Source organism: Otolemur garnettii, unplaced genomic scaffold, assembly GCF_000181295.1.
Source record: "Otolemur garnettii isolate 467f Iridium unplaced genomic scaffold, OtoGar3 scaffold00167, whole genome shotgun sequence".
Classification (NCBI taxonomy): domain Eukaryota; kingdom Metazoa; phylum Chordata; class Mammalia; order Primates; family Galagidae; genus Otolemur; species Otolemur garnettii.
The window spans coordinates 894,147-919,775 of record NW_003852562.1 but is presented as its reverse complement, the minus strand read 5'-3'; the positions used below and the strand labels follow the sequence as shown (position 1 = coordinate 919,775).

Genomic DNA, 25,629 nt, shown 5'->3' with positions numbered 1-25,629 from the left:
AGCATATTTTTTCCTCTTTCTATTCTTCTGTTCTAAAGCATTGTGCCCAATAATAGAGGAGTGCAGAGTTCAGAGTTTCCACCTGAAAGGCAACTACATGAAAAAGGAAGAGAAATCATAAAGAATATTTGGGTACAATAAGGTGATTCTCACATTTCTGACTGTCTCTACCCACTGAGATATAGCAATATTGGAGCATGAACAGGTTCTCTGAGAAGATGGTCAGTTCAATGTTAACCACTAATCTAAGGATTATTCAGTTGGGGAGAGTCAAGAAAGCAGCTAAATATATGACTTTAAAGCTTAGGAGAAATATCTAGAGTTTATCATAGTATTTTCTGTAGTTCAAAGCATGGAAGTACTTGAAAGATGCAAGAGGCCACATTGGATGAGGAAAAGTACAAGAACATTAAGGTAGGGAACATCAGCAGAAGAATGTAAGAGGGGTTAATGAGAAGGAGATAGTTATAGAGGGAGGAAAACTAACAGATTAGACTTTCCTAAAAGCTGAACACAGGAGAGTTGTAATAAAAAGTTAGTGGACAAGTTCAGGACCAACATAGAGTTCAAATAACAAGAAAAGATATTTGTCTCTCCATATCCATATTAGCAGAATTATAAAGATGGAAGCAGATGACAATGAAATTGAAGAATAAATAGGAAGAAAAAAGTAAGATTAATACACATTTAAGAAAAGTAGATATAAAGGAAATCCAAGAGATGGTGTGGCTATTAGGGAGTAATGCAGGGTAATTTTTAGTAGATATTTGAAGATATTTAGGGGATAGGGAAAGAAGCCATAGGAAGAGAGATTAAAATTAAAGTGAAGAGCTAAGTCATGGTTAAGAGTAAAGAGAAGATGGAGTAAATTTCCTGAATAGATGAGTGAATATGGGAGCTTGAACATAGGAAGCCAAGAGGATGTGAAGCAGAATATGGACATAGATAAGCATAGGCTGCTGGAATTCAAAGTCAAGGGATTTTAAGATTTAGGTGCAGAGCAGAGCCTGTATGATTACAAAATGCTTTAAAAGTGCTTATAAGATTTTGGGTGGAGAAGCAAAGAAGGACCACAAAGAACAGGATGCATGATCTTAAGTGAATGGAGAAGAAAACAGCCCTGAGTCACCAGAACCTGCACGAAAGGGAACAAATGGGCCTAAGATAGGGTGACCAGACGTCCCGCTTTTGGCAGGACAGTCCCGCTTTTTAACAATTTGTCCTGCATCCCGCAGTGTTTTAAAAAAGTCCTGATTTTTGGAAAGAATGCACGATCGGGAGGGAGAACAGGAAGGGAATATATGGTTTTCGGCTGCCATGTGGCTATTTCTCCAGGATATGAGTTTTATATTATTTTTGTTAATTTTATAATGTTAAACTGTAATAATAACAAATAATTGTTAAGAAGTGATTATTGAGAACTGCTTATCAGAGTCTACATTGTCAGGCCCTGCCCTGCCCCCTCACTCCGCCCCCCCCCCATGTTGTCCCGTTTTACCAATGTTGAAATCTGGTCACCCTAGCCTAAGAGTGGTTACAGGGATATTGGAAGCCAAAAGATAGCTTGACAAAATCATTTGTAGCCCAGTGCTTTTAACACTTCTGAAATATTTGATATTTTTATATCAAATTGACAGTTTATCATCAACAGCTAGTGATACTAGAGTTTATTTAAATTTACTCCTGAAGCCAGAGAACTCATAGGCTGCCCTTTTAGAAGACCCTGGCACTAAATATGAAAGTATTTTTTAAGAAGTTAGCCCAGTGGTTAATGAACTTGGTACATATACCTGTTTCCAGTAGTACTAAAGTGTCTGTCAAGGTATTGGTAAGAGTGGGTCAGACCCATTGTATTTAAGGAGATATGCAAAACTGCAAAAATTGCTTTTCTGTTAAGTGCTTGTCACGTATTTCCTTTAGTTTCACAGTAGTGTGAGAAGAGAGAGCCCTTGCCTGGAAGTCAGAAAGCTTTGGAATCTGTGGCTTGCTCTTTGTGAATAAACTATATACACTTTATTAAGGAGCTCAGTTTCCTCCCCTGTATGCTGAGAGTACTGGAACAGATGACTTTGAAAGCCTCTTCTACCCATCCTCTTCAAAAATCATTCAGTTCTTGTGCTGGCTTCGGCAGCACATATATTAAAATTGGAACGATACAGAGAAGATTAGCATGGCCCCTGCGCAAAGATGACACGCAAATTCATGAAGCGTTCCATATTTTAAAAAAATAAATAAAATCATTCAGTCCCCTCTATTATGTAACAGCGAGGCCCATATAAAATACCAGCAGTTTTTCCTTTAAAGGTATATTTCATTGCATACAGGATACACGTTTCTGAAAAGTTAGCAGTACCATATTTTTATGATTTAAATTATATTTAAATATATTTTTGAGTTTATTCTTCAAAGGACCCTTATAATGAATCTTTTCAAAATAAATTATTGTTTTATAATTTTGTGGATTTCTTATAATTTAAAGCTTTAGTTATTAAATATTTAAAACCAGAACTCTTTATTTTTTTCTTTTTATAAATGTAATAAAAATATAATGAATATCATTAACAGTAAAAACAAACAGTGGGGCAGTGCCTGTGGCTCAAGGAGTAGGGCACCCGCCCCATAAGCTGGAGGCAGCAGGTTCAAACCCAGCCCCAGCCAAAAACTGCAAAAAAAAAAAAAAAAGTGATAAGAAAATAATAAGAAAGTGGCTAGGCATAGTGGCTCATGCCTGTAATCTTAGCACTCTGGGAAACTCAGGTGGGGGAAGAAATCATGTTTCCAGGAGTTCAAGACCAGCCTGAGCAAGAATGAGACCTCATCTCTACAAAAATAGAAAAATTAGTAGGGCATTGTAACACATGCCTGTAGTCCCAGCTACTTGGGAAGCTGAGGCAGGAAGATCGCTTGAGCCCAAGAGTTTAAGGTTGCAGTGAGTTGTGATGAGTCCAGTCCACTTCAACTAGAACAGTAGAGCAAGACTCTGTCTCAAAAAGAAAAAAAATAGTAGGAAAGTAATTAATCACTTTAAATGAATTCATGACTTCAGGGTATTAACAGGACTTGCAGAATTGATTGAAGAACCAATCATTATGGAAAGAGAAATTGAAATGTGTCAAAAGGCTAGATTGGGGAAAATATTAAGAAATTCTGTACTCATTTGGCATTGTTTAACAAAGATGTAATGAAGACTTGAGGAAAACTGCCTGGAATCCTCTGAGTAAGCAAATAAGATCTTTATTTTTATTTCTTTTTTTTTTTATTAAATCATAGCTGTGTACATTAATGCAATTATGGGGTGTACAATGTGCTAATTTATATACAATTTGAAATACTTTCATCAAACTGGTTAACAAAGGCTTCACCGTATTTTCTTAGTTATTGTGTTAAGACATTTATATTCTACACTTAGTAGATTTAACATGTACCCTTGTAAAATGCACCATAGGTGTGGTCCCACCAATTACCCCTCCCTCCACCCATTCTCCCCACTCCCTTCCCCTGCCCCTTCTCTTTCCACTTCATCTTGGGCTGTAGTTGGGTTATAGCATTCATATGGAAGTGTGGGTGCCGATAAATTGGTTTCATAGTAGGGCTGAGTACATTAGATACTTTTTCTTCCATTCTTGAGATACTTTGCTAAGCACAATATGTTCCAGCTCCATCCATGTAAACATAAAAGAGGTAAAGTCTCCATCTGTCTTTAAGGCTGCACAATATTCCATGGTGTACATTTACCACAATTTATTAATCCATTCATCGGTCGATGGGCACTTGGGCTTCTTCCATGACTTAGCAATTATGAATTGGGCTGCAGTAAACATTCTGATACAGATATCTTTGTTGTAATGTGATTTTTGGTCTTCTGGATATATACCTAATAAAGGAATTGCAGGATCAAATGGCAGGTCTATTTTTAGATCCCTAAATGATCTCCAAACATCTTTTCAAAAGGAACATATTAGTTTGCATTCCCACCAGCAGTGCAGAAGGGTTCCCTTTTCTCCACATCTATACCAACATCTATGGTTCCGGGATTTGGTGATGTGGGCTAATCTTACTGGAGTTAGATGGTATTTCAAAGTAGTTTTGATTTGCATTTCTCTGATGATTAACAATGATGAGCACTTTTTCATATGTCTGTAAGCCGTGCACTTGCCTTTTTCAGAGAAGTTTCTCTTCAAGTCCCTTGCCCACCCTGGGATGGGATCACTTGTTCTTTTCTTGCTAATACAATTGAGTTCTCTGTGGATTCTGGTTATTAAACCTTTGTCAGAGACATAACCTGCAAATATCTTCTCCCATTCTGAAGGGCTTTCTGCTTGCTCTACATACTGTGTTCTTGGCTGTGCAGAAGATTTTTAGTTTGATCAGACCCCAGTAATGTATTTTTGGTGTTGCTTCAATTGCCTGGGGGGTAAGTTCTATACTTTTAGAAGTATATTTGTATTCTGATAAATTAAAATGTTATAATCCCTAGAATGACCTCAAAAAATAATTAAATATCAATAGTCTAAAAATCATTAAAGGAATTACTGTGTTATATTATAAAATACTCACTTAATGCAAAAGAAGTAGTAGGGATGAATGAAAAAGACATGAAAGCTATCAAAATTAAAAATGGCACATGTAAATCCAGCCACATCAATAATAAAATTAAATGGGAATGGATCAAACATTCTAACTAAAACCCAGAGACTTTCAGACTAAAACAATTAGATCTAACTATATGCTGTCCATATACATATCCTTTTAACTAAGTGGTTTTACCCAGTTCCGGTTCAAAGATACAGATAAGTTTAAAAGAATTTAAAAATTGATATGCTATATAAACAAACCATAAAAGAGAGTGACTACACTAATATCAGACAAAAGAGACTTTTACAGTAAAAAAAAGTTACGAGCTATAAAGAGGGACATTTTATAATGGTAAAAAGACTAATCTATAGGAAGATAATTATAAATGTATAAATTATAAATTATAAATGTAGGTTCACCTAAAAACAAAGTTCAACAAACATAAAGCAAAAACTGGCAGAATTGAAAGGAGAAATGTTCAGTTCTTCAATAATAATTGGAGATCTCAATAGCCCACTTCCAATAATGAGAAGAATAACAAGACAGAAGATGAAGAATTTCAGATGGTCCTTGATTTATTATAGGGTTACACTCAGACAAACCCTTCATGAGTTGAAAATATTATTAAATCAAAAACATGCTATCAACTTACTTCTGATGAGTTTATCAAAATGTAAACTCATCATAAGTTAAGGAGCATAATGAATATATATTGTAAGTCAAGCCTTCATAAATTGGGCACCCTCTGTATCTAGAAAACCCAAATAGCACCATAAAGTAGCCAGACCTAATATACAACTGTAGAATGAACACTCACCCCAACAGAACTCTTAGAGCACATGAAACATTTTCCAGGACAAACAATAAGCCAGGTCATAAAACAAGCCTTAATCAATTAAAAAGGATTGAAATAATACAAAGATTTTCTCCAACATAATGAAATTGAAGATCAGTGTACAGGTGACAGAAGAATTAGCAAATACTTTGAATAATAGGCAAGATTCATAAATGATAGAGAAACCATGTTATATGACTTGAAAGAACTGAGACCAGTTTAGCCTATTACAGAGACTCATTTGGATAGCAGAGATAGGAACGGGGTAGCATGTAATAGTTACCTCTAAAAAGCTGGTCATTTATAACAAGTATATTTATATGTGCTCTTCCTAACAACACAAGCAAGGCCAGTGGATGGAAGTTAAAACACAAAATAAGGATGAATATTCTAATAGTACTTTTCAGTAAGAATGAGGCAATATTGTTCTTTCTTCCTTCCTAACTTTCTCTCCTCTCCTTTCCCCTTCTCTCCCTCCCCTCTCCCCCCTCCTTCTCTCTCAGTATCTCTCTCAAAATCTCTCTCTCTCTCTCTCTCTCTCTCTCTCTGCTTTCTTTTTGTGGGGTCTTGCTGTGTTCCCTGGGTGGGGTATAAACTTCTGGGCTCAAGAGATCCTCCCACTTCATCCTCCAGAGTAGCTGGGGCTACATGTGTACACCATTGCACCAGCTATACTTTTATATATCGTGTCTTTTAAAATGTATTTTTAAAATCTCCATGTAAGAAAGTCAAGCAATAATTTATAATATGGTTTAGAGAAAGTTCCATTTCCAGAAAGCTACAAAATTATAAAGAATATAATTCCTGTAAAGTATCTGTTCTCAAAAAGTGAAGGAGAAGTCTTAGTAACAGGAGAAGTTTGGGGTTAGAACTTAGAACCGGCTTACCCATCTCATGTCTTTCTCAACAAAATAATCCACCACCACCCCAACAAATGTAACGGTCTTCTAACTAAAAGCTTCTGCAACTTCCTTATAGTTTGGAACTTTTTCTTAACTTTATCAAACCATGCCTTAATTGCCTGAAATTCTGGAGAGTCATAGAGCCACTATTTCTCCTAAGTCATGTTCTAGTCATATAAACTGAAATACTCAAATAGCTAATTCAGATATTTGGGATGTTAAAGTAATTCAGATATTTGGGTGCCCAAGGATACCTCCAGTAAGTTATCTCATAAGTTGTGAACATTGCCACTTAAAGATCCACTCAGAGACTAAAGAAACTTATGTGGGGGAAATTGAGCAAGTGCTGATACTATGTACAATTTTGTGTATACACAGAAAGGACTGAAAATTATACATTTGTTTTGTCACATGGTCTTAAGTTCTATATTTCTCTACATTAAGTAAATGTTTTTATGACTTGAGAGAGTTTTCAAAAAAGATTTTAGTAAGAAAATTTATTCTACTTGCTATATGCCCCCAGAATATAAATTATGCCATAGGAGTAATTTAGGCATACTCTTTCATACCCTAGAAGTTTGCTTATCGTAGTGTTTTTCCAGGAAACTAATTGATACTTTTATTATTTAGAAAAACAAAACGTGATTTCATTATAATGCATAACCTGTGCACATTCAAGAAATGTAAAATAAACAAGAAAAAGATGTTTCATTTGTAATGCTTGATACAGTGTTAACATCCTTAATCATAAATGAACTCTTAGAAGTCAGTAACAAAGAGACTAATACAAGGGAAATGAAAATAAAAGGAGCAGAGAAATACAAATGACTAATATATGAAGATGATCTAGCTTAACTTTAAGGAGTGAGAAAGCAATTTCTTTGTAGCATATTATCAGTGATGCAGAATTTTAGGAAGTAAAAAACATTTAAACACTGGGAAAATTTACTCCAGTTATGGGAAGTTTACTTAAAATTTAGAAATTTTGCATACTTTGCCCCAGCAGTTCCAATCCACAGCAATTATTTCAACAAAGTAGTTGGATGAGGGTGGCGCCTATGACTCAAAGGAGTAGGGCACCGGCCCCATATACCAGAGGTGGCAGGTTCAAATCCAGCCCCGGCAAAAAAATAAAATAAAATAAAAAATAAAAAACAAAACTGCAAAGTAGTTGGATGGATTCAATGTATATAAGCATGTTCTCACACAGAACGTGTGTAGCTAATATGTCAACTCCCCCTAAAACTACTTACGGTTCTGTTTGTTTAATACGAAAAATAGATTAGGGAGTAGGATTAGAAAGAAAAAAGGCACTTAAGTAAAAATGCTATATTTTACAATTTCTGTGTCCTCTGAATTGTTGGAAAAGGTCATTTGTTAATGATTCAGTTTTAAATTTACCCTGTGAAAGTAAAAATTATAAATATATGCCCCTCCTACCTACAGAAGCACTGTGATGAAGCCCTTTTAATTCCACCATCCTGGGCTGCTATGTGCAATGTCTCAGTCATTCCAGCTCAACAGCAACAGTGACAACAATCATCATGACTAGTTATAATTCACTTCAATGACACTCTGGGTCACTTTCCAAAAATGAAGTTTCCCAGTCTAGTTGTTTTTTTTGGTTTTTTGTTTTTTTTTTTAATCTACAAAGAGTGTCCACTGCAACACATGTAAGTGAGGAGTCTGCACAATGTGAAGACTATGGTTGGATTTGGGGGAAGCTGGTGGTAGAAATAAGGGCAGATTTCCTTTTTAGTCATCACAGTCATACTGCCAAAGTGATGGGGAACCTCTGAATGAGATTACTACAGCAGATCATTTATTCTCCTAAGGACACATACCATTCTTGAGATTAAAAACAAAGATGACAAAAGTGTCACTTGTTGGAACTGTCACCTCCAAGGATGTTGCAATTAAGACATAAATTAGAGGACTTCATGGGAAGGGGGGTAGTCATGGTGATGTCATCTGTACTCAAGTTAGCTGCAAATATGCCTGTCTTTCTCTCCTCCCGAACACCTCAAAGTCCTTCTTCTGCCTGCCTTCCTTGGGTAATACAAAATTCTTTACTTCACTGTAAGATTCTGTTGCTCTGTTGTCTAAGTCACATGCTCTTCATGAGAGCATCCAAAACCCAGACATGATGGCTGCTGGGAATAAAAAGTTGCATACACCAGCCCAAGAATCCCCCAATGTTGATGAGCCAGTATAAAGACAGGCACAAATTAGTGTTCTCTTTAAAATTTCCTTTGCTTTTTAAATGTTTATTTTTGAAATACCTTTTTAAAATTTCAAATGCAGAACATAGAAGCAGTCTTTCTATTCTCATTTCTCTATATAGAACAGTTAAGACTTTGCCATGCCCTTCCAGACAATTCGCTTTTCATATTAGAGATCATATATTCATTCTAGATTTTATCATGTAGCAATATAAAAATATGTACACATATAGAATGTTGTTTTATTTTAACATTCTGTTAAAATAATAATCATTCTTGTAACAGAAAGAAGTATTAGCTGTCAGAATAATGTCATTCCCTATATATAATTCATATTTTTGTAATTAACCATTAACATTTCAGGTAGGCAAACTGGAGGCATATGCACACACCTTTGTAAACAGGCAATTAGTTGATGATTATAGAAAAATGCTATAATTTTAAATATCAATTTAAAAGACTCTAAAACATTTCCACAGCAGAATGGTTTTTCAGTGTTGGAATTACGTTCATGCTGCATTAATTGATATCCTCAAAGTGCTAGCATCTAGCTTGTCTGGTTTACCTATAAGATGTTAATTTTGCACACCAGGAATATCTGCATAAATCTGGGTGCAGCAACTTGATTTCTCTGTTTTATAACCGTGATTCATCAATTTAGATAGTGCTCTGAAGTAATAGAAATGAGGAAGTTATGGTATATTATCTCTTTTAATGATAGGCAAAATGAGAAATCTGAACTCTACTTATTATCTTTTCTAATATATATAGCTAAATATTTATATATTTATATGTTTTTCCATTAATTTTCTACCAAATATTTTCAGAGGTCTATTTATAATCAAATCCACTAGTAATGAATATGTTTACTGCTTACTAAACTTTCTTTGTACAACTTGATATTATTTTTTACCTTGAATGTGTTGTGTATTTTTTGCACTTTTTCCCAAACACATTTGGTATCATACAAGCAAAGCTATTAAATGATTATAACAATGGAATCCTTAATACTTTTTGCTTCGTAAAAAATCTCTGTTCCTTAAAGTTCATATAAATAAAATTTCATAAAGGATATATCTTTGAGATGCTTAGTAGATGTTTTGCTGGACACAAAGAATTACTTGCTTATAAGGATGGTTTCCTATTTATGTGTGGGTTAAATACTTAAACTGTAACATCTGTCTTCTAAAGAAAGTCCTCCCTGGGTTGAAACATTCCATTGATAATCTTGGGTTTTTCTGTTACGTGTAAGAATTATCAACATATTTTCCATGGGATGTGGCACGTCACTGGTAATTACTGTTCTATTCTTCCTCCACAGACAGGTGGGTTCCTATCTAGCACCTACAGCAAGGGGGCCAGAGGCAGGAGTCCTCTGGTATTTATGCCTAATGGATGGAGTAAGTCACAGGGACGCATCATTTCTAAACCACATGAAGACTTCACAATTTATTATTTTAGAGGTGGTTATAGCAATATTAGATGAAGAAGCACTTTTTTAAAAGCACTAGGAGAGTGGGGATTATAGTTAACATTTCATAAAAATCTTCCATCAGGATAATTTGAAGAAAAAATGCTCAAAAACATAATGCCCCAATCTTTTTAATAAACTGTACTTTCTCCTTGACTATTTAACTAGTGAAAATGGACATGAAAATACCTTAGCTTCAATCTGAATCTTCATAAGAAAATGTAGCTAAAAAAACACTAAAATCACATTTTTTAGTCACATACATTAAATGTTTAGGTCACAGTTGTAGTTTAATTAACTGATCTCTGTCTTTCATCAGTGGAAACACAGTGTATCATATGCTCTGTAAATTTTTTTCCACTAATACCTTAGGGTAGGCCATGCTGGTTCAAGCCACATATGCTTTCCTTATATTATAGATTAGTTGTTCATGACCCTTTGGTTGAGATTTGTGTGGTGGTGGTGTTTGAAGAGTACTTAGGAGAGTGTGTGTCACACATAATTGAAAAGTGGATGTTATTTCTGGCCTTGGACCTAACCCAAGTTAATCATTACTACTTACTTATAGAAGAAAACAGTTTGCCATAGCAAGCAGTGTGGGTTTTCTTTTTCCAAATGAGAGAAAATTGATGTGATGCTCTTTACGTTGCTTTTTACAGAAAAGCGTAAGATCTGTTTACCTGGTTGAAATTCAGATTGTTTTATTATGGTGTCAATTCTTTGGTTTTGGCAGCACTTCTAAAGCGTCTATTCACAAAAAAGACTGCCATCGTGAATGAATGCTAGTGTTGACACCACCTAACAAGCAGGGATTATGTGTTTACAGAAGAAGTAATATGATAGGTCAAGTATGAGAGGCACTTCTCAAGAGCACTTCAGCACATAATGAGTGACTGACTGGGAAGTGGGAGCTGCCACTCCGGCTCCCCGAGCTGATGCCTGCCTCTCTCCTCCAGAGCTCTCTTGATCATGCTCAGCTGCTCTGTTCTCATGTGGGGAATAATAGTAGAGTAAAGCTGCTTTTCTGTCTCATTTTTCTTGCTAATTTACACATTCAAGCCATTTTTTGTTTGCTACCCTTATTTGCTATTCCCTTTTGTCAAGGCACTGTTCTCTTTTTTGCCTCAGGCCTAAGAACTAATTTGAGCTTCTATAATTACTTCATGTTTTACACCTGTCTGCATATCACGCACCCCTTGTCTCTGTACTTAAGCTGTATATTTCCTTGCAGAAAAGCTAGTTCTCATATCCAAGGACTCCTAAGTTTCTCCCTTCAGACTTCCTGCAGAAGAAACACAATTAAACTGTTGCGATATCCTGAGCAATGCGGCTGACCTTTGCAGTTCATGAAGGACAAATGAACGCTGTCTGCTCAGACAGTTTGTGTTAAGACATTGTTGGGCAGAGAGCCTGAGCTTTGTTCCTGGTGAATGAAGCAATGGTTGTAGTCATTTTAAAATCATTAAGACTCTGAATGCACAGTCTCATTCTGCAGTGTTTGCTCTACAGCTGCTCTTCTGCTTTAATAGCAGCTTATTAAATTTGGGTCAAGCGTACTCTGAAGAGAATCACAATGAAGAAACTGTTCTAAAAGTTACCTGCTTAAAAAAGGCAATTGATTAGATTTTTAACTTAAGTGACAGCTGCAATTCATTGCCTATTCTCTGTGATGTCCTGCAGTCCAAGCAGCCTTTTGTAATTTGGGCTTCATTTTGTAAGAGGTTTCCTGAATAATCCAGGGTCGCTTTCCACTCGGAGCCTGCTTCAATCCAATTAGGAGTTTAACAAGGGTCAAATTAAGGAGACTTTACACTTCATGTTTGCATCATTAGCTATAGACTGTTATGTGAGTGCATGGCTGTGTGTCAGGGAAGAGGGGGAAAGGCTGCGGGATGGGACAGACACAAAGCTGTCATCCACCATGTGGTGTGCCCCTTACCTGACGGAGACTCAGCAGGCTAGCAACAACATTTCCAGTTGTCTTTGGGGGTTGTTACCTTGTCAGATCAGCTGGCATACAGTTGTTGGGAGGTTACAGGTGCTGATCAGGAAAGTGTGGTTTTTTGCCTACTCTTTTCTCTTCTGGTAGCCTATCGTGATTGGACAAATGACTGGGGAGACATGAAGTTGAACCCTCTTGAGCATTCATTATTTTTGATGAAATGACAAGTGTCTAGGTTCATCCTCTCACTCCTGCTCTTCCTGCCTTTTTAAAAAATAATAATAATAATTGTTTATGCTGCAATACATTATCATAGGCAGGGGAAACTAATGTTTTTAGGGAAAAAAGTTTGTTTAGAGGTCTTGCAAAGACCAGTTACCTAGAAAATAAAGAGTCCATGATAGTATTTTTAGAAATACATTACTTAGATAACATTTTGCTTCATCTTGTCTAGACTGTCACATTATATTTATGTTTGTTAATGTGGTTTATCTATATCATGCCACTGTTTAAAGAAAATGACCTATTTCAAAAAAAAAAAAAAAGACAACAAAATTCTGCTAATCAGTGATTCCATGCACGGGATATTGCTAGAAAACTATTGCTGAGCCCCCTTGAGCAAAGCTTTTTGCTGCTACATACAAAGTAAAGATTTATCTAAAAATAACACTTTCATTGTTCCTTTCTTACCTCCTCAACCCATTAGTAGATACTTTAGTATCATGAGAGTTTTCATAGTTTAATCCCCTTTCAAAAGCTTTTCAGAATAAAAGCTCTAAATGGTCCTCAGTATTAATTTGATGTGACTTCTGTACAATATGGTTTAAAACTCTCAGAAGCACATTTTTACTGCTTACCCTTTTTCATCAGAGCAATGTGTGGAAAATACCAGCTGAATGTTTAGTGGAATCTCTACTATGAGCCATTTTTGTTGCTTCCAAATAAGACGGATTTCCAATTTTAAAAATTATTATCACTGTTATATAACTGTTAATCTTCCAGAATATAATTTTAAAAATGCAGATTTCTCCTTAATATTGATATTTTTCAAAGCTGTATTTTTAGTCTCTGATTTGTTAAGAATTTAGAACAAGTAATAAAGTCAGCCTGGTGCATGGTAATCAGGCTTGCTTATCTGCACTCGGTTATATCTTTGTTTCTATTTAGACCACTGTGGCTTCAAACACAAGGACTTCTAGCACTCATAGCCCCCTTTGCCCTTTTCATGTGTTTTGCTGCATTTGAAGACTCATCTGTCTTTTAAAAAATTAATATTTAGTAAATGTAATTCTTGCTTTCTACAAATCATGTAATACTGGACCTATATGTTCCAGATTCCATTTCCCCAACTTCTTGTGCAGCTAGAAATCCTCCAATATAAAGAGAGAAAAACCCCAACTACATCTTTTAAATTTTAGATTTCTTCTCTGAATTTTAATGTTCATGGTTTTCAAGAGTGTAGGTATTTGTGTGTGTGAGAGAGAGTATACACATGGGAACATCTTTAGACAGTGAAAATCGCATTCATTCCTTGTAAAAATGTTTCTGAAGCACCTGTTAGTGCTAGATACTGAGCCAGTGAACCAGTAGAGAGCTCAAAGGATACTGCCCTGCCCTCGGGAGCTGTAGTGGAACAGGAAGACAGGCGGAAATCAAGTAAGCACACAAATCAATGTAAACTTCAAACTGTGAACATGCTCTTATTGGGGACTGTGATCTGTTCAGCAAGTTCAGGGATAGTTTCTTGAGCAAGTGATTCTGGGCTGACCTGTTGAAGAGATCTTGCCACTAAAAAAAAAAATTCTTATTTATTTATTTTCTTTGCAAGAAACTGAAAACATTTCACATGTGTTTTAGATTCTCCATTTACAAACATAATGAAACTTTGTACTAGTAATATATTAAGTAAGAGAACATGTAGAAAAAGGCATCTGGGAAGAGATGTAACTAATAACAATTTCAAAGGAAAGTTTCGGGCTTAGATTTAGTCTAGGTTCATAAATAGGAAATAAGCAAGTGACTGCTGAACCTTTGTTTCTTGGTTACATTCTTCTCTGGCTGTTTTTCCTTTCTTCCTTCCACCGAGTTTATTCCATAATTTATCCACTTACTCTGGGAAAGCAGATTAGAATCTTCCGGTGCTAAATGAACAGCCAACAGCATGCTGGAGCCAGCTCTTCTGGGGGCTTGTGAGAGCCTCACATGCCGATCTAGTGACATTGGCTTGGCAGCCTGAATTCTGACCCGGAAGAAGGACTGATACAAGAGAAACTGGCAAACCCTACAAATCAGCGTTACCATTCCTACCCCTCCACCAACTAGCTTATCAGCACACCCTTGGTTAGAGCACATGGGATTTGGGCCTACAGATAGATTTGGGGAAGGAGTCTCTAAATCCTCAAAGATTCCCTCTGTTGCTCTGGAAATTAGAAAACATAAAGTTTGGTGTTATTTTTCCATTATTTTAAGTTTTATGAGCATATAAAACAGTTAAAGTTTGGTTTCTGAGTGTTTAATGATAACGTTTACCTTTTAAAGCAGTAATCACTATCCCTCATGGATTACATGATGAATCTCTTTTGTAAATTATTGTCATTTTTTTGGAGACAGAGTCTGTCACCCTGAGTAGAGAGCCGTGGTGTCATAGTTCACAGCAGCCTCCAACTCTTGGGTTTGAGTGATCCTCTTGCCTCAGCTTTTTCTATTTTTAGTGGAAACAGGGTCTTGCTTTTGTTTAGGCTGATCTCAAACTCAGGAGCTCAAGCTATCCACCAGCCTTAGCCTCTCAGAGTGCTAGGATCACAGCATGAGCCACCTTGACAGGCCCAATGATTATCTTTTGCATGTAAATGTTTATTAGTTTCCACTGTATTCACAGACAATATAAATTTAAAGGTACATCTTCAGTCTCAACTCACACACTCTATATATCTATTATCAGCTAAATTTTTAAAATGCCAAATTAGGCATCTAAATAAAACATATATTCTTTTTTGGAATCATGTGGATGTGGTAAGCATGATTCCAAATAAGAATATATGTTTTATTTAGATGCCTAATTTCTTTGAATTAAATTTAATTCAAATTTAAAAACCAGGTAAATTTGAGAAGTCAAATTCCTGTAATCATTTAACACCAAATTCATATTAATTCATCAAATTCTCTTACATATTTCTAACTTCATCTTTTAAATTTATATCTGATTTATTCTTTTTATGGCAGTTGTTTAAATGCTTAGTAGAATTTTTGTTGGATTTATAAGTGGTTGAGAAATAAAATATATTAATTTAGAAGAGTAATTTAAAATTCTTGTAGAGATCTATGATTAAGGTGACCAGATTTTAACATTGGTAAAGCGGGACACCATTGACCAGGGGGGTCTTAATTAAATATTTGGTCTATATGGAGCAACAGAAATTTTCATAGAACGCAAAAATAGTATTGTAATATATTTTTTTTAATTTCAGCATAAGTACAATTTACAAATACAATACATTAAAAAATTATGTATAGTATTATTTTATTCTTTGGCATATTTCTCATTTGAGTGAATTTTTTTTTTAGTAGATTGCTGTTGTTGTTTAAAAGGTCATGAAATTTTTCACAAGAATTTGTTAAATTATATTTCACACATAAAATGCCTTCCAAAGTCTCAACACTTAATTGTGATTTTTCTGATGTCCACACTTTATTTACCGTAGAAAAAATGCGTTCAGTTGCAGCATTAGTTCCTGGTAAGGACAGCATGTATCCCACAGTTTTTAGTGCATTATTGTATGGAACATGGTTTGTTTCAAAATGATGAAATATTTCTAGCCATTTGTTTTTTATTGTGATTTTTGCTGATACTCAAGATTTAACTTCTTCCTTATCAATGTATTTTTTTAATAATGATACTTCGTAAGTCTTAAGTGTCACTTTCAAGGGCAGTGCTAGACTTTTTGCCACCACTATAAAATATAAATTATATGAGTACTGCCTGCTAAATTCATGAAATAAATAAATAACCTAAATTATCTGAATAGCTGATTTGTTGACATCACTTATTTAAGTAGCACTAGCACACAATACTGAGACACAGTTACAAAATGTTTTCATACTTGCCAATGCCAAAAAATGCCATTGTTCACTAAGTCCAAACAATGGTAGTTGAATTCTAACAACTGATCAACAATGTGAACTTTGATAAGCAGTTCTCGATAATCAGTTCTCAACAATTATTTGTTATTATTAAAGTTTAACATTCTAAAATTAACAAAAATATTATAAAACTCATATCCTGGCGAAATAGCCACATGGCAGCCGAAAACCGTATATTCCCTTCCTTTCTCCCGATGTTCCCTAGCTTGTCATACATTCTTTCTAAAAATCAGGACTTTTTTAAAACGCCGTGGGATGTGGAACAAATTGTTAACAATCAGGACTGCCCTGCCAAAAGCGGGACATCTGGTCACCTTATCTATGATATCACAATACTACAATTTAAACAAACTAGGTTTCAGAAGTAGCCAAACTTACATACAAAGCCACTTCACTTTTGTGTTTCTAGTTTCTGCATCCAGAAACCAAGACCATTAAGACCTTTATTCATTAGGACCTCATCAGACCTTTGGAACGTTTAATCAGGGGTCCTCAAACTTTTTAAACAGAGGGCTAGTTCACTGTCCCTCAGACCGTTGGAGGGCTGCACTGCAGGCCCTGGATGAGTCAGCTGCTAAGCAGGACAGGCAGCAGCAGCAAAAACACCTGGTGAGCTGGATAAATCTCCTAGGCTCGCCGCAGTTTGAGGACACCTGGTAATAGGTAAGGACTAAGAAATGCCTGGGCCCCAATAACCTCTGGTGTTCTGCTTCTCAGTCACTCATTCCCTACAACACAGTCAAAAGATAAATCCTAGGTAGATCACCTCATAAATTTTTAGAGTTAGAATTTGTGATAAATTATTTCAGTCCAATTCTTCAATATAAATAAGGCCTGGAAATGACTTGTCACAAGTAATATAACAAGTTAGAAGAGCAGCCTCACTCTTTTGATTCCCAGGCCAGTGTTCTTAACTCCAAACTGTTGGTCAAATTATAAAACCACTGCCATAAAATTTGAAGGAACTTGATAAGTCATCTAATTACATGTTGTAGAATCCCTTTTACTATCCATCCTTCCACTCTGAATGACAGTAAGGGTCTCCTGTGAATTTTTCCCCTGTTAGAGCTGTCTCCAGTGACTTCTTCCTGTCTCTCCTAAATCTACTCAATTTGGGCTTTGCATCCAACACTTCTCTAAAAATCTGTTTGTTAAGATCACCAAAGACCTCCATTTTGCTAAACCTGCAGGCAAAATCTCCATCGATTTGCATAACTGATGACACCCTCCTTCACAGTCTCCTCTGGTCTCCCCTTCCAGCACACAGACCTCTGTTCTCTTGCCTCTCTCACCTCCCCTTTGCACTTTCCTTTGCCAGATCCTCCTCTTCTCCCCAACCACCTAACATCACAAGGCCCCAAAGCTCCGTTCTTGCACCTTTTTTTCTTTTTACAATTATTCCTTTGGTAATCTTTATGGCTCTGTGGCTCTAATTACCATCTATATACTCTGTAATTTATATTTCTGGCCTAATCTCTTTCTTGAACTTGAGGCTCTTATATTCAGAGGTCTACGTTGCGTTTCTGCATGAGTGTCTAATAAGTGAACTTACCATGTCCAGTTCTGAATCCCTGTTTTCCTTTTATTCTGCCCTCGCCAACCACCCCAACCCACCAAATTACACAGTCTTTCTTATCACATTTCTTGCAACTCCATCAATCCAGTTGTGAATGCCAAAATGTTGGATTTATCCTTGATTCCTCTCTTTCTGTCATACTTCATGCCTTTGTCCCTTAGCAAAAGGTCTGCTACAAAACTTATCCAGGATTTTATACTTCTTGCTATTTCCCTATCTACCACATGAACCAGTCATTTTTAGGTGTTCTTTAATTTTAAATGCACCTCTCAAAATAAATAAACAAGTGCACTTCTCACTGTGTATTACACAGGAATGGCCTTATTTAATACGTTGAAATAGAATTGTTCTATTCTTTTTCCATCATAATAATTCATCCTAAGAGTAGCATGTTAGTAGTTATATTAGAGTGTTAACTAGACTCCACTGAAACTTCAGTATTTCCTTGTATATTACTTGTTCCTCGATAGGTATGCCCATCTGAAATAACCTAGTGACCATTACTTGTTGAACACCTTTGTTTCATTATTGTTATAATCCATAAAAAATAGGTATTATGATCTCAACTGGTAAATGAGAAATTAGAGACTCAGAAAAGTTAAATAATTTGCTTTAACATTTCTGAGTTAAATAAGATCACGGAGCTGATCAGTGGAATCAAGACCTAACTTTAAAACCCATTCTTGGACAACTACCTATGAAGGCCTGGAGGTGAGAAAGAAGGTGATACATTCAAGAATTTGAAGGATGTTCAGTGTACTGGGAGGGGGAAAGGGGTAGGATGTGAGCCAGATTCAGACCAGAAAGGAAAGTGCCCAGTTTTGAGGGAGATTAGAAAGCATGTTTGATGAGCTAACATTTTACTGCCAAGCACTGGAAAGGGGAAGCTGTTAAAGGATTTCACGCACATTTACTTTTCCAATTAATGATCACTCTGACTTGAGTGCAAAGAACAAATTGTATCGCAGTAATGCTGAAAGACTTTTTGGTGGATGGATTTGGTAGATTTCAGGAGTAAAGTGGGTAGAACTTGGGAACTGATTGGATGTGGGAAGTAAGAGAGAGGCTGACTCCCAGGTTTATGGCCACAGGGTTGATTATATTCTCTGGGAGTGACCATTGGAGGAAGCTAAAGTTGGTCTGGGTCTAGGAGATGCGAGAACCTTACTTTTAGAAATAGTACAAAGAGCTTTTTTTTTTTCTCCTTCTTAAATTTTTTTCCTTTCATTCTTCGTCTGGCTGCTTTTCTCTCTCCCCACTCCCATCTTTCCCCCTCTCACTCCCTGCTCTCTGCTCTCTTCATCTCTTTCGCCCACTCTCTTCCCTTTCTCTAATATAAAATAAACTTATACTCTTTTTTTTTTTTTTTTTAAATTTTTTTTTTTTTTTTTTTTTTTTGGCTGGGGCTGGGTTTGAACCGGCCACCTCTGACATACGGGGCTGACACCCTACTCCTTTGAGCCACAGGCGCCACCCTACTCTTATATTCTAAGAAAAAGCAGTAAAAGGTAAGTGGAGGCATTTAATAATTAATTGGTAATGAAAGGACATTTGAGTATCTGGCTCTAGACTCAAGGGAGTGGAGCTGCAGGTAAATCAGTGAGACATCAGAATATAGTGGTAACTAAAGATGTGGAACTGGATAAGCTGGATGGGAGGTTGTTTTGAGAGCCCTTAGCTGGAGTTGTACCACGAGAGCTGCTAGCAACCTTTCCCTTCTGAGAGACGAAGGGGGCTGGATGTGGGTGCTTATCATGTGCCTCTGAGTGCATATTTCTTTTACTGGCAGACAGCCTAATGCTGAGTGTTCTGACCCACCACCACTGAGTCCTCACAAGGGAACCTGGAACATGCCCTTGTGGCTCTTGTGAGGTCCATGTCCAGTTTATACCTGCCTGACCATCTGGAGCTGGGAGCCCAACTATGAATTCTTCCTGATATCCTAGGGAAAACCCAGCCTGGGGTAGCTCATGATTGTTCAGATAGAAGGCACAAATTCAATACACCACCACAATAGGACATAAGTTGAGGGAGTTACTACTTACAGATTCTGTGCAGGGAAGGCGTAATGAGTCAGGAGAGCAGTTCTCTGTCCAGGGGTCACATGAAATAGCAATGATGAGTCAGGCAAGACAGAGACAGACAGACCTAGCAGTATATATAAGGCAGTGGGGGGAGTGGAGTTCTTTTAAGTTCATAGGCAAATGCCTGAATGGTCAATTCAAAGCAAATAGTGGCAAAACTGGAAGCCCAATCTACTAGGTTAGAGAGAGGCCTCTAAATTCTTGCATTTGGCCACCAGCACAAGCCAGTTGGGTTTGGTGTTCCCTTCTAATGCCTTTACTTCCTGATTCCCTGTTATAAGGATGCCAGTCTTTTAAAGACCAAAAGGGAAAGAGATATTTTCAAAGGGCACTTAAGGAATAGATGGAGAGCTGGTGAAAAAAAAAAAAAATCAGGAGATTGGTAGCGGCAGTCAAAAAAAGTTTCAAAAATGATGACTGAAAGAAAAAAAGAAGGCTGACTGGCCGACAGTGCCAAATCCGAAGGGGTCAGCCAGATAGGGACTAAAAAGGTTTATTACATTGAGTAAGAAGAAAATAAGTCATTATGGCAAGGGTTATTTCAGCAGACTGTCGAGGGCTTCATGACATTATATGTATTTTTATTTTTCAAGCTGAAGAGAAAACTTCATTCAAATTTATTCAATGTCATCATGAAGACTTCAAATTATGTTTTATCTCACACTTTTGGATATTAAAAGATTTGACCTAAATATGGAATTATATTGGAGGCTGTCCCTTATAGCCACTCAAATATTTGTTATTCTAAGCATATTTTTGAAAACATTTGAAGTGAGTTTGTACCAGAGGTGACTCCAGAATATTTGTGTAGAAGAGATTAAGATTGTGAGGTCAAAGAGGAGTTGAAAGAGCAATCCAGGGGACTTGTCTAAGGCTGCATGTGTCTGCACCATATGTTACAGATAAAGATAGTGATGTGTTCTAGAGATATTTTTATTCACAAGTTAGATAAGACTAAGGAAGTACACCGTGCAACTTCATACAACCACGTCACACTTGACGTGATTATGAATTTATATAGCACTCTTGACTGTGATATAAATTATATATATCTATATATACACTTCAGTGTCCGTTCCATATTCTGACTTATTTTTTCAGCTCTGTTGTCCCTACCCATCTAGGCAGAAGTTACCCAGCTCTGGGTGTAAACAGTATTGCTGAGGGCCTGTTTGTATTTTGTGCAGTGTCACGTGTGACTGTTCTTTGAAGCTGAGAAAAAGGAACTTAACTTGCAAAGAAATAAAAAAGAAGGAAGCAAGATAAAAGAGAGAAGAAAGAAGCATTCGCTGAGCATCCACTAGGTGCCAACCATTATGCTAGAACCTTCCATGTGTAGTATCTCATTTAGTCCTTACGCCTGTGTTAGCCACTCATCTTACAGTTGAGGAAACTGAGGCTTGAGAGACCCCCCTAAGATTAGTAACTTACCTAAAAGGCATATAGGAAGTAAAAATTAAAGCTGAGATTCTAGCCCGCAGACCTTAGTAATATCCACGACTCTTGCCACCACACTTTGTGCCATCTTTCTGGGAAATTAGTTCTCTTCATTTTCATATCAAGTCCCATAGTGACTTCTTAATGGATTTTCACACAACATAGCAATAAGTGAAAAGTTGGAAAATAATAAAATATAATGGATGATATATGCACAGTTCAAGATTGCTATGGAAAGAAATGTGTGTTTATTTTAAAATAATTGTGGTCCACTTAAATAACAGCAATGAGTAAATACTCAAAAGCTTGATACATTTCTGAAAGTCATTGGTAATACTGAGATGTATTTATTTATACAGTCAACCTGCAGTTGTCATTGATGACAGAAGTCACTGTGCAAATTTCCGTGAAGTAGCTATGCTATTCTTTGCTTAAATTGACTGGAATTTAATTAATTTTTAACCATGTAGGATGTTTAAAATATTGTATTTATTGAGTATTATCAAGATACAATAGTTTTCTCTGTGCCTCAGGATACTTACATACCTTAAGTTGAGTTAAACCTACAATTAAGTACAGAATCTACTTGCAGATTTTATGAGCCAGGAACACATTTGACAACAAAAGAAAAAATAGTTCATCAGTTAGCATAATGATTATTGGGTTTGTTATCCATCCATCCAGAATCTTCAAACCCTCTTCAGATATTTCTTGCAGAGTATATATTTATAATATTCTAGTGTAGTCAAATATCTCTGTATACCTGCAGTTAGCAACAAATGGTAGTGAAGTATATTGTCATTAGTAAGGCAACATTAAAGTCTGTCATACGGCCTGTTTTAGTATTTTCTTGAAAGAAGTTATGCCATTTTTTAATTGTTTAAGTGCTACAAAGAGATACTCTGTAGGTTGTCCCATATCTTGCTATTTCAAATATATGGAAAGTTATATATTGTGTATTGTTAAGTAATAATGAGCTTATTAGTTGTCTGAGAGTATTATTTGTCAGGAATTAGTATAGCAGGGTGACTAAAAAGTATAACTTGAAATTGCGTCATCTGTGAATACCTTTGCTGAAAGGTTTTTTAATGCCCAGTGTAGACGTCTTGATATTTATAACTGCCTCTACTGTGCTTGTTTTTTGACGAATTTTATGGCTTTTAGCGGTGGAGCAAAACTTTGGAGATAGATTTCCTATCATCTTATGCATTAGAGAGGACTTGTTTTCCCAGCCAAATCTTAATTCTGCTCTGGTTACCCATATCAGAAATGGAAGAATTTTCTATTCAGGAAGGCATTTTAAAAACCTCAATTTCCAAAAAAGCTTGTCAAATCCACCCCTTTCTTGAACTGTCAGTGGAAGTTCGTGGTTTTGCTTTTAATTACTAACACACATTTGTTGCACTACAGCTACATGACAGGGAGTAAAATCTTAAGCACACTGCCGCCCAATATCAAAATCTTGACTGAGTGAAACAGTGTTTATAGAGGATCACCTGAAGGTTGAGACATCCATTCATTCCTGTATTTTCCTAAATAGTCTGTATTCCTGGATTAAACCTGATTAGCACAAACTATGAATCTGGGCCACCATGTTGACCTCCGTTCTGATTAAATTTCTTGGCTACACAAACTAGGCCTTATTCAAGTGACCTCAAGAAACACAGGCTTTACTATAGGTGTATGTGGTCTGGAATTTTTAAAAAAGACGTAAATCAACCCTCGGGACCACCTGCTCTCTCTGTCCCTCTGCCATAAACCTCTCGGTCTGCACATCTATGATTTTCCTTTCTTCTCTCTCAGCAGATCAGCTTCCTGTCCTTACTCATAACCTCAGTTCTTTGTAATTTCAGTCTGCCAGAGTCCTACCTTGGCTCACTCCATTGTAACATTTCAGCTTTCGCTCCCACTGCCAATTACACAGTTCTTTCTTCATTTCCTATTTCCAGTTCTCTGCGGAGTGAATCTGACTCATTCAGCTCATACTCTTAAGCTAGGCCAAACCACAGAGTATTGGCAAACCTCAGGACTATTGATTCAGCTCAGAGAAGGTACCTCTTGGTCCTCATAGGTCAGCCCCTTCCAGAAAAACTGGGTGAGCCCATTTCTGTCAAAGGCAGACGAGGGCTATCTTGTATTACCTCTCTGTAGGACTGAATCTGCTAAGTTGTGCTTTGGGAAATACGATAAACCTTGAAATTCGGTGTAACAGTATTGTTGAAGACATTATTCATTACACTCTGCAGTGCCCTTTTTTGGAAAACCCTTGGCATAAATATAGTTCTAGTTTTAGTGTTAGGAATAATTGTACAATTACTTCTGAACTGGTTTGTTTTTATCTTGTTAACTTTGTGGTAAAATGATAACTTCTTTTTCAACATTGCTTGTTGGGAGTTCACAAATTTGTGGCCCAAACACAAGAACGTTAAGTGACTCTGGGGTATGCTTTTTTATTTTTATTGTCAACCTCACACCTGGATTCATTTTCTTTTGACCTGGTTTTTTCATATATTTCTAATTTGAATTGTATTTTTTTACATTCCTATAAGTTGCTTTATATCTTTTCAGAAGCAAGCTATAAATATAAATTATATATATTACAACACATTTGGGACATGTCAAACTGATTCTAGCCAGTTTTTAGTTAAGTATGAGCTAGCTAATTTTAAAGAAATGGACAGATAATTTGAAAATACTAATGTTACATTTTTCTAAATTTATGTAATTTTAAATCAACCAGCTACTTTGTAAAGAAACATAAAAATCCCATTGTGCTTTAGGAATCTCTTTCAAAATAAGGTTTGAGATTAGAAAAGATTAATTTTTGACTATTTTTAATATTCTTGTCACAGAGAAATACATGTGTAATAAAATTAATATATATTTTAAAGTGTTTTCATATAAACTATATTATTAAACAGCAGCCTTTATCTATCCAACAATAACATACTGCTAAAATTATTTATTTTTTCCCCAGACTACTTTCTGGCTACTTCTTTAAAAAAAAAAAAGAAAGAAAGAAAGAAAGAAACTGACATCAATTTTATATAAAGAAGCCCTTGAGGTAGAAAGTTAGCGAAGCCTGCGTGGGTTTATAGCAGACAAAATGTCGCTTACATTTTGCTGCTCACTAGTTTGATATACTCATTTACTGATGTGAAATGACGAGGGCTTACAAAACAGGGTTTTGTTTTTTAGCTGCCTGTAGACCTAGTGGGGCCTAACAGAACCCAGTCAGCAGGTCATTAACTCTGGAGAAAACAGCTTGCATTAATATGCTCTAATCCGGTATAATTAGTCAAATTACTGCACGCCGACCAGCTTGTCATGTGTTGTCAGACTTGGCATGCACACTGGGTTGCCTGGGTCCCTCTGGAATGCCACCCTCAATCAGGAAAAACTGCTCATTTGTAGTGGTCTTGAACTCTTGATGAAAAGCCTACTAAAGCAGTCGTCGTAGAGGAACTTTTATTCATTCTTTGAGTTAAAGCATTTTTGCACCAAAATAATTTAGCACTTTGATGATTGAAATGGAATCGTTTAATTTCTACTGTTGTCTGTATCTGTGTAATACTCTGAGAAAAACTAACATTAGTATTAACAAAAACACAGATCTAAAATAATTGCCAGTTGATCATTTATCACTGGAAGTATAGGGAAGGTGCATTCGTAAATGTTTGTGTACGTGTGGGTCTTTTTCCAGTAGGGTAAGAGGTTATTAAACTCTAAAAGGGCCACATTAGCATAAATTTACAAGAGCTCTTGTTCTGGCAGCATGATAAAAACCTGTGTTACCTTTGCATTAACACTGAATTGCTTGTTGTGCTTTTGGCAATGACAGATAAGTCAGTGTAATTCCCCATTGCAACAGAAATGATGCTCCAGATTCCAAACGCATCCTGAAGATGTCACTGACAATAATCTTCAAAGAACGGCCAGTGAAAGTGGGCTGTATGTTTGTAGGATGATATACTGCAAATGACAGGAAGAATTATGTGAGTGAAGACGAATCTGTAACATATTATTAAGCAATTTCACGAGAATAACAGGGATAAAAGGATAATGGATGAGGGTGTCATTATTACCTTCATGTAGAAGGAGAGCCAAAGCAAAGGTAGAGAGACAAGATTAATTGAGGAAGGGTGAAGCATTCATTGCTCATCAGCTCTTTTGTACTCTTTGCTCCTGAAATTCCAGACTAGGGGGGAAAAGGTGCTCAGAGCTGCATTTTAATGCATCTGGCAAGGAGTAAAAAACTGACAGGGCACTTTTTAGTCACCTCCTTTTTTTTTTTTATCAAAAAACACATGATGACTGTTTAACCTTTTGAATGTTCCAAAATTACAACAAAAATCCAGCAGAATGTTTATTCTTTTGTGTGCATGGCAGCTTTCACTATTAGTTATGCATTTAAAAACCAAAATTACAAAATGCATCTTTTAGGC

The 25,629-nt window shown here is 36.3% G+C and overlaps 1 protein-coding gene and 1 non-coding gene across 2 annotated transcripts in view; both read left to right on the top strand.

Moving 5' to 3' along the window:
* Positions 1–25,629, top strand: part of NBEA (neurobeachin) — a 719,303-nt gene that overhangs the window by 535,163 nt on the left and 158,511 nt on the right. The gene's annotated exons all lie outside the window — the stretch shown is intronic.
* Positions 2,116–2,222, top strand: LOC111728551. The gene has a single exon (XR_002775809.1). It is a non-coding gene; the product is annotated as a U6 spliceosomal RNA (small nuclear RNA).